Source organism: Phyllobates terribilis, unplaced genomic scaffold (genome assembly GCF_046119375.1).
Source record: "Phyllobates terribilis strain yellow unplaced genomic scaffold, ASM4611937v1 Scaffold_1__5_contigs__length_1240528914, whole genome shotgun sequence".
In the NCBI taxonomy this organism is placed as follows: domain Eukaryota; kingdom Metazoa; phylum Chordata; class Amphibia; order Anura; family Dendrobatidae; genus Phyllobates; species Phyllobates terribilis.
In genome coordinates, this window is record NW_027362761.1 from 653,712,183 (window position 1) to 653,728,077 (window position 15,895).

Genomic DNA, 15,895 nt, shown 5'->3' on the forward strand with positions numbered 1-15,895 from the left:
TCTTGTTAAGCTACTGCGACCTCCACCGCTCTTCCAAGGGGCATTTAATGCACCTTGTTAAGCTACTGCGACCTGCACGTCTCTTCCAAAGGGCATTTAAACCTTCTTGTTAAGCTACTGTGACCTGCACGTCACTTCCAAGGGGGATTTAAACCGTCTTGTTAAGCTACTGCCACTTGCACGTCTCTTCCAAGGTGCATTTAAAGCATCTTGTTAAGCTACTGCGACCTGCACGTCTCTTCCAAGGGGCTTTTAAACCGTCTTATTAAGCTACTGCGACCTGCACGTCTCTTCCAAGGGGCATTTATACTGTCTTGTTAAGCTACTGCGACCTCCACCTCTCTTCCAAGGGGCATTTAAACCGTCTTATTAAGCTACTGTGACCTGCATATCTCTTCCAAGGGGCATTTAAACAGTCTTGTTAAGCTACTGCTACCTCCACATATGTTCCATGGGGCATTTAAACTATCTTGTTAATCTACTGCGACCTACATGTCTCTACCAAGAGACATTTAAACCGTCTTCTTAAGCTACTGCGACCTGCACGTCTCTTCCAAGGGGCATTTAAACAGTCTTGTTAAGCTGCTGCGACCTGTATGTCTCTTCCAAGCGGCATTTAAACCATCTTGTTAAGCTACTGCGACCTCCACCGCTCTTCCAAGGGGCATTTAAACTGTCTTGTTAAGCTACTGCGACCTGCACGTCTCTTCCAAGGGGCATTTAAATCGTCTTGGTAAGCTACTGCGACCTGAACGTCTCTTCCAAGGGGCATTTAAACCATCTTGTTAAGCTACTGCGACCTGCACGTCTCTTCCAAGGGGCATTTAAACTGTCTTATTAAGCTTCTGCGACCAGCACTTCTCTTCTAAGGGGCATTTAAACCGTCTTGTTAAGCTACTGCTACTTGCACGTCTCTTCCAAGTGGCATTTAAACCTTCTTGTTAAGCTACTGTAACCTCCACCACTTTTCCAAGGGGCATTTAAACCGTCTTGTTAAGCTACTGCGACCTCCACGTCTCTTCCAAAGGGCATTTAAACCGTCTAGTTAAGCTGCTGCGACCTGCATGTCTCTTCCAAGGGGCATTTAAACTGTCTTGTTAAGCTACTGCGACCTCCACCCCACTTCCAAGGGGCATTTAAACCGTCTTGGTAAGCTACTGCAACCTGCAAGCCTATTCCAAGGGTAATTTAAACCCTCTTGTTAAGCTACTGCGACCTGCACTTCTCTTCCAAGTGGGATTTAAACCGTCTTGTTAAGTTACTGCGACCTGCACGTCTCTTCCAAGGAGCATTTAAACCATCTTATTAAGCTACTGCGACCTGCTCGTCTATTCCAAGGGGCATTTAAACCGTCTTGATAAGCTACTGCGACCTGCACGTCTCTTCCAAGGCGCATTTAAACCGGCTTTTTAAGCTACTGCTACTTGCACGTCTCTTCAAAGGTGCATTTAAACCGTCTTGTTAAGCTACTGTAATCTCCACCACTTTTCCAAGGGGCATTTAAACCCTCTTGTTAAGCTACTGCGACAAGCATGTCTCTTCCAAGGGGCATTTAAACCATCTTGGTAAGCTAATGCGACCTGCAAGCCTATTCCAAGGGGTATTTAAACCCTCTTGTTAAGCTACTGCGACCTGCATGTGTCTTCCAAGTGGGATTTAAACCGTCTTGTTAAGTTACTGCGACCTGCACGTCTCTTCCAAGGAGCATTTAAACCATCTTAATAAGCTACTGCGACCTGCTCGTCTATTCCAAGGGGCATTTAATCCGTCTTGTTAAGCTACTGTGACCTGCACGTCTCTTCCAAGGCGCATTTAAACCGTCTTTTTAAGCTACTGCGACGTGCACGTCTCTTCAAAGGTGCATTTAAACCGTCTTGTTAAGCTACTGTAATCTCCACCACTTTTCAAAGGGGCATTTAAACCCTCTTGTTAAGCTACTGCGACAAGCACGTCTCTTCCAAGGGTCATTTAAAGCATCTTGTTAAGCTACTGCGACCTCCAACGCTCTTCCAACGGGCATTTAATCCACCTTGTTAAGCTACTGCGACCTGCACGTCTCTTCCAAAGGGCATTTAAACCATCTTGGTAAGCTACTGCAACCTGCAAGCCTATTCCAAGGGTCATTTAAACCCTCTTGTTAAGCTACTGCGACCTGCATGTGTCTTCCAAGTGGGATTTAAACCGTCTTGTTAAGTTACTGCGACCTGCACGTCTCTTCCAAGGGGCGCATTTAAACCGTCTTATTAAGCTACTGCGACCTGCACGTCTCTTCCAAGGGGCATTTAAACCGTCTTGGTAAGCTACTGCAACCTGCAAGCCTATTCCAAGGGTAATTTAAACCCTCTTGTTAAGCTACTGCGACCTGCATGTGTCTTCCAAGTGGGATTTAAACCGTCTTGTTAAGTTACTGCGACCTGCACGTCTCTTCCAAGGAGCATTTAAACCATCTTAATAAGCTACTGCGACCTGCTCGTCTATTCCAAGGGGCATTTAATCCGTCTTGTTAAGCTACTGTGACCTGCACGTCTCTTCCAAGGCGCATTTAAACCATCTTTTTAAGCTACTGCGACGTGCACGTCTCTTAAAAGGTGCATTTAAACCGTCTTGTTAAGCTACTGTAATCTCCACCACTTTTCAAAGGGGCATTTAAACCCTCTTGTTAAGCTACTGCGACAAGCACGTCTCTTCCAAGGGTCATTTAAAGCATCTTGTTAAGCTACTGCGACCTCCAACGCTCTTCCAACGGGCATTTAATCCACCTTGTTAAGCTACTGCGAACTGCACGTCTCTTCCAAGGGGCATTTAAACCATCTTGGTAAGCTAATGCGACCTGCAAGCCTATTCCAAGGGGTATTTAAACCGTCTTGTTAAGCTACTGCGACCTGCACGTCTCTTCCAAGGGGGATTTAAACCGTCTTGTTAAGCTACTGCGAACTGCTCGTCTCTTCCAAGAGGCATTTAAACCGTCTTATTAAGCTACTGCGACCTGCTCGTCTATTCCAAGGGGCATTTAAACCGTCTTGTTAAGCTACTGCGACCTGCACGTCTCTTCCAAGGCGCATTTAAACCGTCTTTTTAAGTTACTGCGACTTGCACATCTCTTCAAAGGGGCATTTAAACAGTCTTGTTAAGCTACTGCGACCTGCAAGCCTATTCCAAACGCCATTTAAACCGTCTTGTTAAGCTACTGTAACCTCCACCACTTTTCCAAGGGGCATTTAAACCGTCTTGTTAAGCTACTGCGACCTGCACATCTCTTCCAAGGGGCATTTAAACCGTCTTATTAAGGTACTGCGACCTGCATGTCTCTTCCAAGGGGCATTTAAACCGTCTTGTTAAGCCACTGCGACCTGCACGTCTCTTCCAAGGGGCATTTAAACCGTCTTTTTAAGCTGCTGCGAACTCCATGTCTCTTCCAAGGGGCATTTATACCATCTTGTTAAGCTACTGCGACCTCCACCGCTCTTCCAAGGGGCATTTAATGCACCTTGTTAAGCTACTGCGACCTGCACGTCTCTTCCAAAGGGCATTTAAACCTTCTTGTTAAGCTACTGTGACCTGCACGTCACTTCCAAGGGGGATTTAAACCGTCTTGTTAAGCTACTGCCACTTGCACGTCTCTTCCAAGGTGCATTTAAAGCATCTTGTTAAGCTACTGCGACCTGCACGTCTCTTCCAAGGGGCTTTTAAACCGTCTTATTAAGCTACTGCGACCTGCACGTCTCTTCCAAGGGGCATTTATACTGTCTTGTTAAGCTACTGCGACCTCCACCTCTCTTCCAAGGGGCATTTAAACCGTCTTATTAAGCTACTGTGACCTGCATATCTCTTCCAAGGGGCATTTAAACAGTCTTGTTAAGCTACTGCTACCTCCACATATGTTCCATGGGGCATTTAAACTATCTTGTTAATCTACTGCGACCTACATGTCTCTACCAAGAGACATTTAAACCGTCTTCTTAAGCTACTGCGACCTGCACGTCTCTTCCAAGGGGCATTTAAACAGTCTTGTTAAGCTGCTGCGACCTGTATGTCTCTTCCAAGCGGCATTTAAACCATCTTGTTAAGCTACTGCGACCTCCACCGCTCTTCCAAGGGGCATTTAAACTGTCTTGTTAAGCTACTGCGACCTGCACGTCTCTTCCAAGGGGCATTTAAATCGTCTTGGTAAGCTACTGCGACCTGAACGTCTCTTCCAAGGGGCATTTAAACCATCTTGTTAAGCTACTGCGACCTGCACGTCTCTTCCAAGGGGCATTTAAACTGTCTTATTAAGCTTCTGCGACCAGCACTTCTCTTCTAAGGGGCATTTAAACCGTCTTGTTAAGCTACTGCTACTTGCACGTCTCTTCCAAGTGGCATTTAAACCTTCTTGTTAAGCTACTGTAACCTCCACCACTTTTCCAAGGGGCATTTAAACCGTCTTGTTAAGCTACTGCGACCTCCACGTCTCTTCCAAAGGGCATTTAAACCGTCTAGTTAAGCTGCTGCGACCTGCATGTCTCTTCCAAGGGGCATTTAAACTGTCTTGTTAAGCTACTGCGACCTCCACCCCACTTCCAAGGGGCATTTAAACCGTCTTGGTAAGCTACTGCAACCTGCAAGCCTATTCCAAGGGTAATTTAAACCCTCTTGTTAAGCTACTGCGACCTGCACTTCTCTTCCAAGTGGGATTTAAACCGTCTTGTTAAGTTACTGCGACCTGCACGTCTCTTCCAAGGAGCATTTAAACCATCTTATTAAGCTACTGCGACCTGCTCGTCTATTCCAAGGGGCATTTAAACCGTCTTGATAAGCTACTGCGACCTGCACGTCTCTTCCAAGGCGCATTTAAACCGGCTTTTTAAGCTACTGCTACTTGCACGTCTCTTCAAAGGTGCATTTAAACCGTCTTGTTAAGCTACTGTAATCTCCACCACTTTTCCAAGGGGCATTTAAACCCTCTTGTTAAGCTACTGCGACAAGCATGTCTCTTCCAAGGGGCATTTAAACCATCTTGGTAAGCTAATGCGACCTGCAAGCCTATTCCAAGGGGTATTTAAACCCTCTTGTTAAGCTACTGCGACCTGCATGTGTCTTCCAAGTGGGATTTAAACCGTCTTGTTAAGTTACTGCGACCTGCACGTCTCTTCCAAGGAGCATTTAAACCATCTTAATAAGCTACTGCGACCTGCTCGTCTATTCCAAGGGGCATTTAATCCGTCTTGTTAAGCTACTGTGACCTGCACGTCTCTTCCAAGGCGCATTTAAACCGTCTTTTTAAGCTACTGCGACGTGCACGTCTCTTCAAAGGTGCATTTAAACCGTCTTGTTAAGCTACTGTAATCTCCACCACTTTTCAAAGGGGCATTTAAACCCTCTTGTTAAGCTACTGCGACAAGCACGTCTCTTCCAAGGGTCATTTAAAGCATCTTGTTAAGCTACTGCGACCTCCAACGCTCTTCCAACGGGCATTTAATCCACCTTGTTAAGCTACTGCGACCTGCACGTCTCTTCCAAAGGGCATTTAAACCATCTTGGTAAGCTACTGCAACCTGCAAGCCTATTCCAAGGGTCATTTAAACCCTCTTGTTAAGCTACTGCGACCTGCATGTGTCTTCCAAGTGGGATTTAAACCGTCTTGTTAAGTTACTGCGACCTGCACGTCTCTTCCAAGGGGCGCATTTAAACCGTCTTATTAAGCTACTGCGACCTGCACGTCTCTTCCAAGGGGCATTTAAACCGTCTTGGTAAGCTACTGCAACCTGCAAGCCTATTCCAAGGGTAATTTAAACCCTCTTGTTAAGCTACTGCGACCTGCATGTGTCTTCCAAGTGGGATTTAAACCGTCTTGTTAAGTTACTGCGACCTGCACGTCTCTTCCAAGGAGCATTTAAACCATCTTAATAAGCTACTGCGACCTGCTCGTCTATTCCAAGGGGCATTTAATCCGTCTTGTTAAGCTACTGTGACCTGCACGTCTCTTCCAAGGCGCATTTAAACCATCTTTTTAAGCTACTGCGACGTGCACGTCTCTTAAAAGGTGCATTTAAACCGTCTTGTTAAGCTACTGTAATCTCCACCACTTTTCAAAGGGGCATTTAAACCCTCTTGTTAAGCTACTGCGACAAGCACGTCTCTTCCAAGGGTCATTTAAAGCATCTTGTTAAGCTACTGCGACCTCCAACGCTCTTCCAACGGGCATTTAATCCACCTTGTTAAGCTACTGCGAACTGCACGTCTCTTCCAAGGGGCATTTAAACCATCTTGGTAAGCTAATGCGACCTGCAAGCCTATTCCAAGGGGTATTTAAACCGTCTTGTTAAGCTACTGCGACCTGCACGTCTCTTCCAAGGGGGATTTAAACCGTCTTGTTAAGCTACTGCGAACTGCTCGTCTCTTCCAAGAGGCATTTAAACCGTCTTATTAAGCTACTGCGACCTGCTCGTCTATTCCAAGGGGCATTTAAACCGTCTTGTTAAGCTACTGCGACCTGCACGTCTCTTCCAAGGCGCATTTAAACCGTCTTTTTAAGTTACTGCGACTTGCACATCTCTTCAAAGGGGCATTTAAACAGTCTTGTTAAGCTACTGCGACCTGCAAGCCTATTCCAAACGCCATTTAAACCGTCTTGTTAAGCTACTGTAACCTCCACCACTTTTCCAAGGGGCATTTAAACCGTCTTGTTAAGCTACTGCGACCTGCACATCTCTTCCAAGGGGCATTTAAACCGTCTTATTAAGGTACTGCGACCTGCATGTCTCTTCCAAGGGGCATTTAAACCGTCTTGTTAAGCCACTGCGACCTGCACGTCTCTTCCAAGGGGCATTTAAACCGTCTTTTTAAGCTGCTGCGAACTCCATGTCTCTTCCAAGGGGCATTTAAACCATCTTGTTAAGCTACTGCGACCTCCACCGCTCTTCCAAGGGGCATTTAATCCACCTTGTTAAGCTACTGCGACCTGCATGTCTCTTCCAAAGGGCATTTAAACCTTCTTGTTAAGCTACTGTGACCTGCACGTCACTTCCAAGGGGGATTTAAACCGTCTTGTTAAGCTACTGCCACCTGCACGTCTCTTCCAAGGTGCATTTAAAGCATCTTGTTAAGCTACTGCGACCTGCACGTCTCTTCCAAGGGGCATTTAAACCGTCTTATTAAGCTACTGCGACCTGCACGTCTCTTCCAAGGGGCATTTATACTGTCTTGTTAAGCTACTGCGACCTCCACCTCTCTTCCAAGGGGCATTTAAACCGTCTTATTAAGCTACTGCGACCTGCATATCTCTTCCAAGGGGCATTTAAACAGTCTTGTTAAGCTACTGCTACCTCCACATATGTTCCATGGGGCATTTAAACTATCTTGTTAATCTACTGCGACCTACATGTCTCTACCAAGAGACATTTAAACCGTCTTCTTAAGCTACTGCGACCTGCACGTCTCTTCCAAGGGGCATTTAAACAGTCTTGTTAAGCTGCTGCGACCTGTATGTCTCTTCCAAGCGGCATTTAAACCATCTTGTTAAGCTACTGCGACCTCCACCGCTCTTCCAAGGGGCATTTAAACTGTCTTGTTAAGCTACTGCGACCTGCACGTCTCTTCCAAGGGGCATTTAAATCGTCTTGGTAAGCTACTGCGACCTGATCGTCTCTTCCAAGGGGCATTTAAACTGTCTTGTTAAGCTACTGCGACCTCCACCGCTCTTCCAAGGGGCATTTAAACCATCTTGTTAAGCTACTGCGACCTGCACGTCTCTTCCAAGGGGCATTTAAACTGTCTTATTAATCTTCTGCGACCAGCATTTCTCTTCTAAGGGGCATTTAAACCGTCTTGTTAAGCTACTGCTACTTGCACGTCTCTTCCAAGTGGCATTTAAACCTTCTTGTTAAGCTACTGTAACCTCCACCACTTTTCCAAGGGGCATTTAAACCGTCTTGTTAAGCTACTGCGACCTCCACGTCTCTTCCAAAGGGCATTTAAGCCGTCTAGTTAAGCTGCTGCGACCTGCATGTCTCTTCCAAGGGGCATTTAAACTGTCTTGTTAAGCTACTGCGACCTCCACCCCACTTCCAAGGGGCATTTAAACCGTCTTGGTAAGCTACTGCAACCTGCAAGCCTATTCCAAGGGTAATTTAAGCCCTCTTGTTAAGCTACTGCGACCTGCACTTCTCTTCCAAGTGGGATTTAAACCGTCTTGTTAAGTTACTGCGACCTGCACGTCTCTTCCAAGGAGCATTTAAACCATCTTATTAAGCTACTGCGACCTGCTCGTCTATTCCAAGGGGCATTTAAACCGTCTTGATAAGTTACTGCGACCTGCACGTCTCTTCCAAGGAGCATTTAAACCATCTTATTAAGCTACTGCGACCTGCTCGTCTATTCCAAGGGGCATTTAAACCGTCTTGATAAGCTACTGCGACCTGCACGTCTCTTCCAAGGCGCATTTAAACCGGCTTTTTAAGCTACTGCTACTTGCACGTCTCTTCAAAGGTGCATTTAAACCGTCTTGTTAAGCTACTGTAATCTCCACCACTTTTCGAAGGGGCATTTAAACCCTCTTGTAAAGCTACTGCGACAAGCATGTCTCTTCCAAGGGGCATTTAAACCATCTTGGTAAGCTAATGCGACCTGCAAGCCTATTCCAAGGGGTATTTAAACCGTCTTGTTAAGCTACTGCGACCTGCACATCTCTTCCAAGGGGCGCATTTAAACCGTCTTATTAAGCTGCTGCGACCTGCACGTCTCTTCCAAGGGGCATTTAAACCGTCTTGGTAAGCTACTGCAACCTGCAAGCCTATTCCAAGGGTAATTTAAACCCTCTTGTTAAGCTACTGCGACCTGCATGTGTCTTCCAAGTGGGATTTAAACCGTCTTGTTAAGTTACTGCGACCTGCACGTCTCTTCCAAGGAGCATTTAAACCATCTTAATAAGCTACTGCGACCTGCTCGTCTATTCCAAGGGGCATTTAATCCGTCTTGTTAAGCTACTGTGACCTGCACGTCTCTTCCAAGGCGCATTTAAACCGTCTTTTTAAGCTACTGCGACGTGCACGTCTCTTCAAAGGTGCATTTAAACCGTCTTGTTAAGCTACTGTAATCTCCACCACTTTTCAAAGGGGCATTTAAACCCTCTTGTTAAGCTACTGCGACAAGAACGTCTCTTCCAAGGGTCATTTAAAGCATCTTGTTAAGCTACTGCGACCTCCAACGCTCTTCCAACGGGCATTTAATCCACCTTGTTAAGCTACTGCGACCTGCACGTCTCTTCCAAGGGGCATTTAAACCATCTTGGTAAGCTAATGCGACCTGCAAGCCTATTCCAAGGGGTATTTAAACCGTCTTGTTAAGCTACTGCGACCTGCACGTCTCTTCCAAGGGGGATTTAAACCGTCTTTTTAAGCTACTGCGAACTGCTCGTCTCTTCCAAGAGGCATTTAAACCGTCTTATTAAGCTACTGCGACCTGCTCGTCTATTCCAAGGGGCATTTAAACCGTCTTGTTAAGCTACTGCGACCTGCACGTCTCTTCCAAGGCGCATTTAAACCGTCTTTTTAAGTTACTGCGACTTGCACATCTCTTCAAAGGGGCATTTAAACAGTCTTGTTAAGCTACTGCGACCTGCAAGCCTATTCCAAAGGCCATTTAAACCGTCTTGTTAAGCTACTGTAACCTCCACCACTTTTCCAAGGGGCATTTAAACCGTCTTGTTAAGCTACTGCGACCTGCACATCTCTTCCAAGGGGCATTTAAACCGTCTTATTAAGGTACTGCGACCTGCATGTCTCTTCCAAGGGGCATTTAAACCGTCTTGTTAAGCCACTGCGACCTGCACGTCTCTTCCAAGGGGCATTTAAACCGTCTTTTTAAGCTGCTGCGAACTCCATGTCTCTTCCAAGGGGCATTTAAACCATCTTGTTAAGCTACTGCGACCTCCACCGCTCTTCCAAGGGGCATTTAATCCACCTTGTTAAGCTACTGCGACCTGCATGTCTCTTCCAAAGGGCATTTAAACCTTCTTGTTAAGCTACTGTGACCTGCACGTCACTTCCAAGGGGGATTTAAACCGTCTTGTTAAGCTACTGCCACCTGCACGTCTCTTCCAAGGTGCATTTAAAGCATCTTGTTAAGTTACTGCGACCTGCACGTCTCTTCCAAGGGGCATTTAAACCGTCTTATTAAGCTACTGCGACCTGCACGTCTCTTCCAAGGGGCATTTATACTGTCTTGTTAAGCTACTGCGACCTCCACCTCTCTTCCAAGGGGCATTTAAACCGTCTTATTAAGCTACTGCGACCTGCATATCTCTTCCAAGGGGCATTTAAACAGTCTTGTTAAGCTACTGCTACCTCTACATATGTTCCATGGGGCATTTAAACTATCTTGTTAATCTACTGCGACCTACATGTCTCTACCAAGAGACATTTAAACCGTCTTCTTAAGCTACTGCGACCTGCACGTCTCTTCCAAGGGGCATTTAAACAGTCTTGTTAAGCTGCTGCGACCTGCTCGTCTATTCCAAGGGGCATTTAAATCATCTTGTTAAGCTACGGCGACCTCCACCGCTCTTCCATGGGGCATTTAATCCACCTTGTTAAGCTACTGCGACCTGCATGTCTCTTCCAAGAGGCATTTAAACCGTCTTATTAAGCTACTGCGACCTGCTCGTCTATTCCAAGGGGCATTTAAATCATCTTGTTAAGCTACGGCGACCTCCACCGCTCTTCCATGGGGCATTTAATCCACCTTGTTAAGCTACTGCGACCTGCATGTCTCTTCCAAGGTGGATTTAAACCGTCAAGTTAAGCTACTGCGACCTGCACGTCTCTTCCAAGGTGCATTTAAAGCATCTTGTTAAGCTACTGCGACCTGCACGTCTCTTCCAAGGGGCATTTAAACCGTCTTATTAAGCTACTGCGACCTGCACGTCTCTTCCAAGGGGCATTTGAACTGTCTTGTTAAGCTACTGCGACCTCCACCTCTCTTCCAAGGGGCATTTAAACCATCTTATTAAGCTACTGCGACCTGCACATCTCTTCCAAGGGGCATTTAAACCGTCTTATTAAGCTACTACGACCTGCACGTCTCTTCCAAGGGGCATTTAAACCGTCTTGTTAAGCTACTGCGACCTCCACCGCTCTTCCAAGGGGAATTTATCCGTCTTGTTAAGCTACTGTGACCTGCACATTTCTTCCAAGGGGCATTTAAACCGTCTTGGTAAGCTAATGCGACCTGCAAGCCTATTCCAAGGGGTATTTAAACCGTCTTGTTAAGCTACTGCGACCTGCACGTCTCTTCCAAGGGGGATTTAAACCGTCTTGTTAAGCTACTGCGACCTGCTCGTCTCTTCCAAGAGGCATATAAACCGTCTTATTAAGCTACTGGGACCTGCTCGTCTATTCCAAGGGGCATTTAAACCGTCTTGTTAAGCTACTGCGACCTGCACGTCTCTTCCAAGGCGCATTTAAACTGTCTTTTTAAGCTACTGCGACTTGCACATCTCTTCAAAGGGGCATTTAAACCATCTTGTTAAGCTACTGTGACCTGCAAGCCTATTCCAAGGGGCATTTAAACCATCTTGTTAAGCTTCTGTAACCTCCACAACTTTTCCAAGGGGCATTTAAACCGTCTTGTTAAGCTACTGCGACCTGCACGTCTCTTCCAAGGGGCATTTAAACCGTCTTGTTAAGCTACTGCGACCTGCACATCTCTTCCAAGGGGCATTGAAACCATCTTGTTAAGCTACTGCGACCTGCATGTCTCTTCCAAGGGGACTTTAAACCGTCTTGTTAAGCCACTGTGACCTGCACGTCTCTTCCAAGGGGCATTTAAACCGTCTTTTTAAGCTGCTGAGAACTGCATGTCTCTTCCAAGGGGCATTTAAACCATCTTGTTAAGCTACTGCGACCTCCACCGCTCTTGCAAGGGGCATTTAATCCACCTTGTTAAGCTACTGCGTCCTGCACGTCTCTTTCAAAGGGCATTTAAACCGTCTTGTTAAGCTACTGTGACCTGCACGTCACTTCCAAGGGGGATTTAAACCGTCTTGTTAAGCTACTGCGACCTGCACGTCTCTACCAAGGTGCATTTAAAGCATCTTGTTAAGCTACTGCGACCTGCACGTCTCTTCCAAGGGACATTTAAACCGTCTTATTAAGCTACTGCGACATGAACGTCTCTTCCAAGGGGCATTTAAACTGTCTTGTTAAGCTACTGCGACCTCCACTTCTCTTCGAAGGGGCATTTAAACCGTCTTATTAATCTACTGCGACCTGCACATCTCTTCCAAGGGGCATTTAAACCGTCTTATTAAGCTACTGCGACCTGCACGTCTCTTCCAAGGGGCATATAAACTGTCTTGTTAAGCTACTGCGACCTCCACCGCTCTTCCAAGGGGGATTTAAACCGTCTTGTTAAGCTACTGCGACCTGCACGTCTCTTTCAAGGCGCATTTAAACTGTCTTGTTAAGCTACTGCCACCTCCACCGCTCTTGCAAGGGGCATTTAACCCGTCTTTTTAAGCTACTGCGACCTGCACGTCTCTTCCAAGGGGAATTTAAACTGTCTATTAAGCTACTGCGACCTCCACCTCTCTTCCAAGGGGCATTTAAACCATCTTATTAAGCTACTGCGACCTGCACATCTCTTCCAAGGGGCGCATTTAAACCGTCTTATAAAGCTACTGCGACCTGCACGTCTCTTCCAAGGGGCATTTAAACCGTCTTCGTAAGCTACTGCAACCTGCAAGCCTATTCCAAGGGTAATTTAAACCCTCTTGTTAAGCTACTGCGACCTGCATGTCTCTTCCAAGTGGGATTTAAACTGTCTTGTTAAGTTACTGCGACCTGCACGTCTCTTCCAAGGAGCATTTAATCCATCTTAATAAGCTACTGCGACCTGCTCGTCTATTCCAAGGGGCATTTAATCCGTCTTGTTAAGCTACTGTGACCTGCACGTCTCTTCCAAGGCGCATTTAAACCGTCTTTTTAAGCTACTGCGACGTGCACGTCTCTTCAAAGGTGCATTTAAACCGTCTTGTTAAGCTACTGTAATCTCCACCACTTTTCCAAGGGGCATTTAAACCCTCTTGTTAAGCTACTGCGACAAGCACGTCTCCTCCAAGGGTCATTTAAAGCATCTTGTTAAGCTACTGCGACCTCCAACGCTCTTCCAACGGGCATTTAATCCACCTTGTTAAGCTACTGCGACCTGCACGTCTCTTCCAAGGGGCATTTAAACCATCTTGGTAAGCTAATGCGACCTGCAAGCCTATTCCAAGGGGTATTTTAACCGTCTTGTTAAGCTACTGCGACCTGCACGTCTCTTCCAAGGGGGATTTAAACCGTCTTGTTAAGCTACTGCGAACTGCTCGTCTCTTCCAAGAGGCATTTAAACCGTCTTATTAAGCTACTGCGACCTGCTCGTCTATTCCAAGGGGCATTTAAACCGTCTTGTTAAGCTACTGCGACCTGCACGTCTCTTCCAAGGCGCATTTAAACCGTCTTTTTAAGTTACTGCGACTTGCACATCTCTTCAAAGGGGCATTTAAACAGTCTTGTTAAGCTACTGCGACCTGCAAGCCTATTCCAAAGGACATTTAAACTGTCTTGTTAAGCTACTGTAACCTCCACCACTTTTCCAAGGGGAATTTAAACCGTCTTGTTAAGCTACTGCGACCTGCACATCTCTTCCAAGGGGCATTTAAACCGTCTTATTAAGGTACTGCGACCTGCATGTCTCTTCCAAGGGGCATTTAAACCGTCTTGTTAAGCCACTGCGACCTGCACGTCTCTTCCAAGGGGCATTTAAACCGTCTTTTTAAGCTGCTGCGAACTCCATGTCTCTTCCAAGGGGCATTTAAACCATCTTGTTAAGCTACTGCGACCTCCACCGCTCTTCCAAGGGGCATTTAATCCACCTTGTTAAGCTACTGCGACCTGCATGTCTCTTCCAAAGGGCATTTAAACCTTCTTGTTAAGCTACTGTGACCTGCACGTCACTTCCAAGGGGGATTTAAACCGTCTTGTTAAGCTACTGCCACCTGCACGTCTCTTCCAAGGTGCATTTAAAGCATCTTGTTAAGCTACTGCGACCTGCACGTCTCTTCCAAGGGGCATTTATACTGTCTTGTTAAGCTACTGCGACCTCCACCTCTCTTCCAAGGGGCATTTAAACCGTCTTATTAAACTACTGCGACCTGCATATCTCTTCCAAGGGGCATTTAAACCGTCTTATTAAGCTACTGCGACCTGCACGTCTCTTCCAAGGGTCATTTAAACTGTCTTGTTAAGCTACTGCGACCTCCACCGCTCTTCCAAGGGGCATTTAAACCATCTTGTTAAGCTACTGCAACCTGCACTTTTCTTCCAAGGGGCATTTAAACCGTCTTGGTAAGCTAATGCGACCTGCAAGCCTATTCCAAGGGGCATTTAAACACTCTTGTTAAGCTACTGCGACCTGCACGTCTCTTCCAAGGGGCATTTAAACCGTCTTGTTAAGCTACTGCGACCTGCACGTCTCTTCCAAGGCGCATTTAAACCGTCTTTTTAAGCTACTGCGACTTGCACGTCTCTTCCAAGGGGAATTTAAACCGTCTTGTTAAGCTACTGTAACATCCACCACTTTTCCAAGGGGCATTTAAACCCTCTTGTTAAGCTACTGCGTCCTGCACGTCTCTTCCAAGGGGCATTTAAACCGATTTGTTAAGCTACTGCGACCTGCACATCTCTTCCAAGGGGCGCATTTAAACCGTCTTATTAAGCTGCTGCGACCTGCACGTCTCTTCCAAGGGGCATTTAAACCATCTTGGTAAGCTACTGCAACCTGCAAGCCTATTCCAATGGTAATTTAAACCCTCTTGTTAAGCTACTGCGACCTGCATGTGTCTTCCAAGTGGGATTTAAACCGTCTTGTTAAGTTACTGCGACCTGCACGTCTCTTCCAAGGAGCATTTAAACCATCTTAATAAGCTACTGCGACCTGCTCGTCTATTCCAAGGGGCATTTAATCCGTCTTGTTAAGCTACTGTGACCTGCACGTCTCTTCCAAGGCGCATTTAAACCGTCTTTTTAAGCTACTGCGACGTGCACGTCTCTTCAAAGGTGCAATTAAACCGTCTTGTTAAGCTACTGTAATCTCCACCACTTTTCAAAGGGGCATTTAAACCCTCTTGTTAAGCTACTGCGACAAGCACGTCTCTTCCAAGGGTCATTTAAAGCATCTTGTTAAGCTACTGCGACCTCCAACGCTCTTCCAACGGGCATTTAATCCACTTTGTTAAGCTACTGCGACCTGCACGTCTCTTCCAAGGGGCATTTAAACCATCTTGGTAAGCTAATGCGACCTGCAAGCCTATTCCAAGGGGTATTTAAACCGTCTTGTTAAGCTACTGCGACCTGCACGTCTCTTCCAAGGGGGATTTAAACCGTCTTGTTAAGCTACTGCGAACTGCTCGTCTCTTCCAAGAGGCATTTAAACCGTCTTATTAAGCTACTGCGACCTGCTCGTCTATTCCAAGGGGCATTTAAACCGTCTTGTTAAGCTACTGCGACCTGCACGTCTCTTCCAAGGCGCATTTAAACCGTCTTTTTAAGTTACTGCGACTTGCACATCTCTTCAAAGGGGCATTTAAACAGTCTTGTTAAGCTACTGCGACCTGCAAGCCTATTCCAAAGGCCATTTAAACCGTCTTGTTAAGCTACTGTAACCTCCACCACTTTTCCAAGGGGCATTTAAACCGTCTTGTTAAGCTACTGCGACCTGCACATCTCTTCCAAGGGGCATTTAAACCGTCTTATTAAGGTACTGCGACCTGCATGTCTCTTCCAAGGGGCATTTAAACCGTCTTGTTAAGCCACTGCGACCTGCACGTCTCTTCCAAGGGGCATTTAAACCGTCTTTTTAAGCTGCTGCGAACTCCATG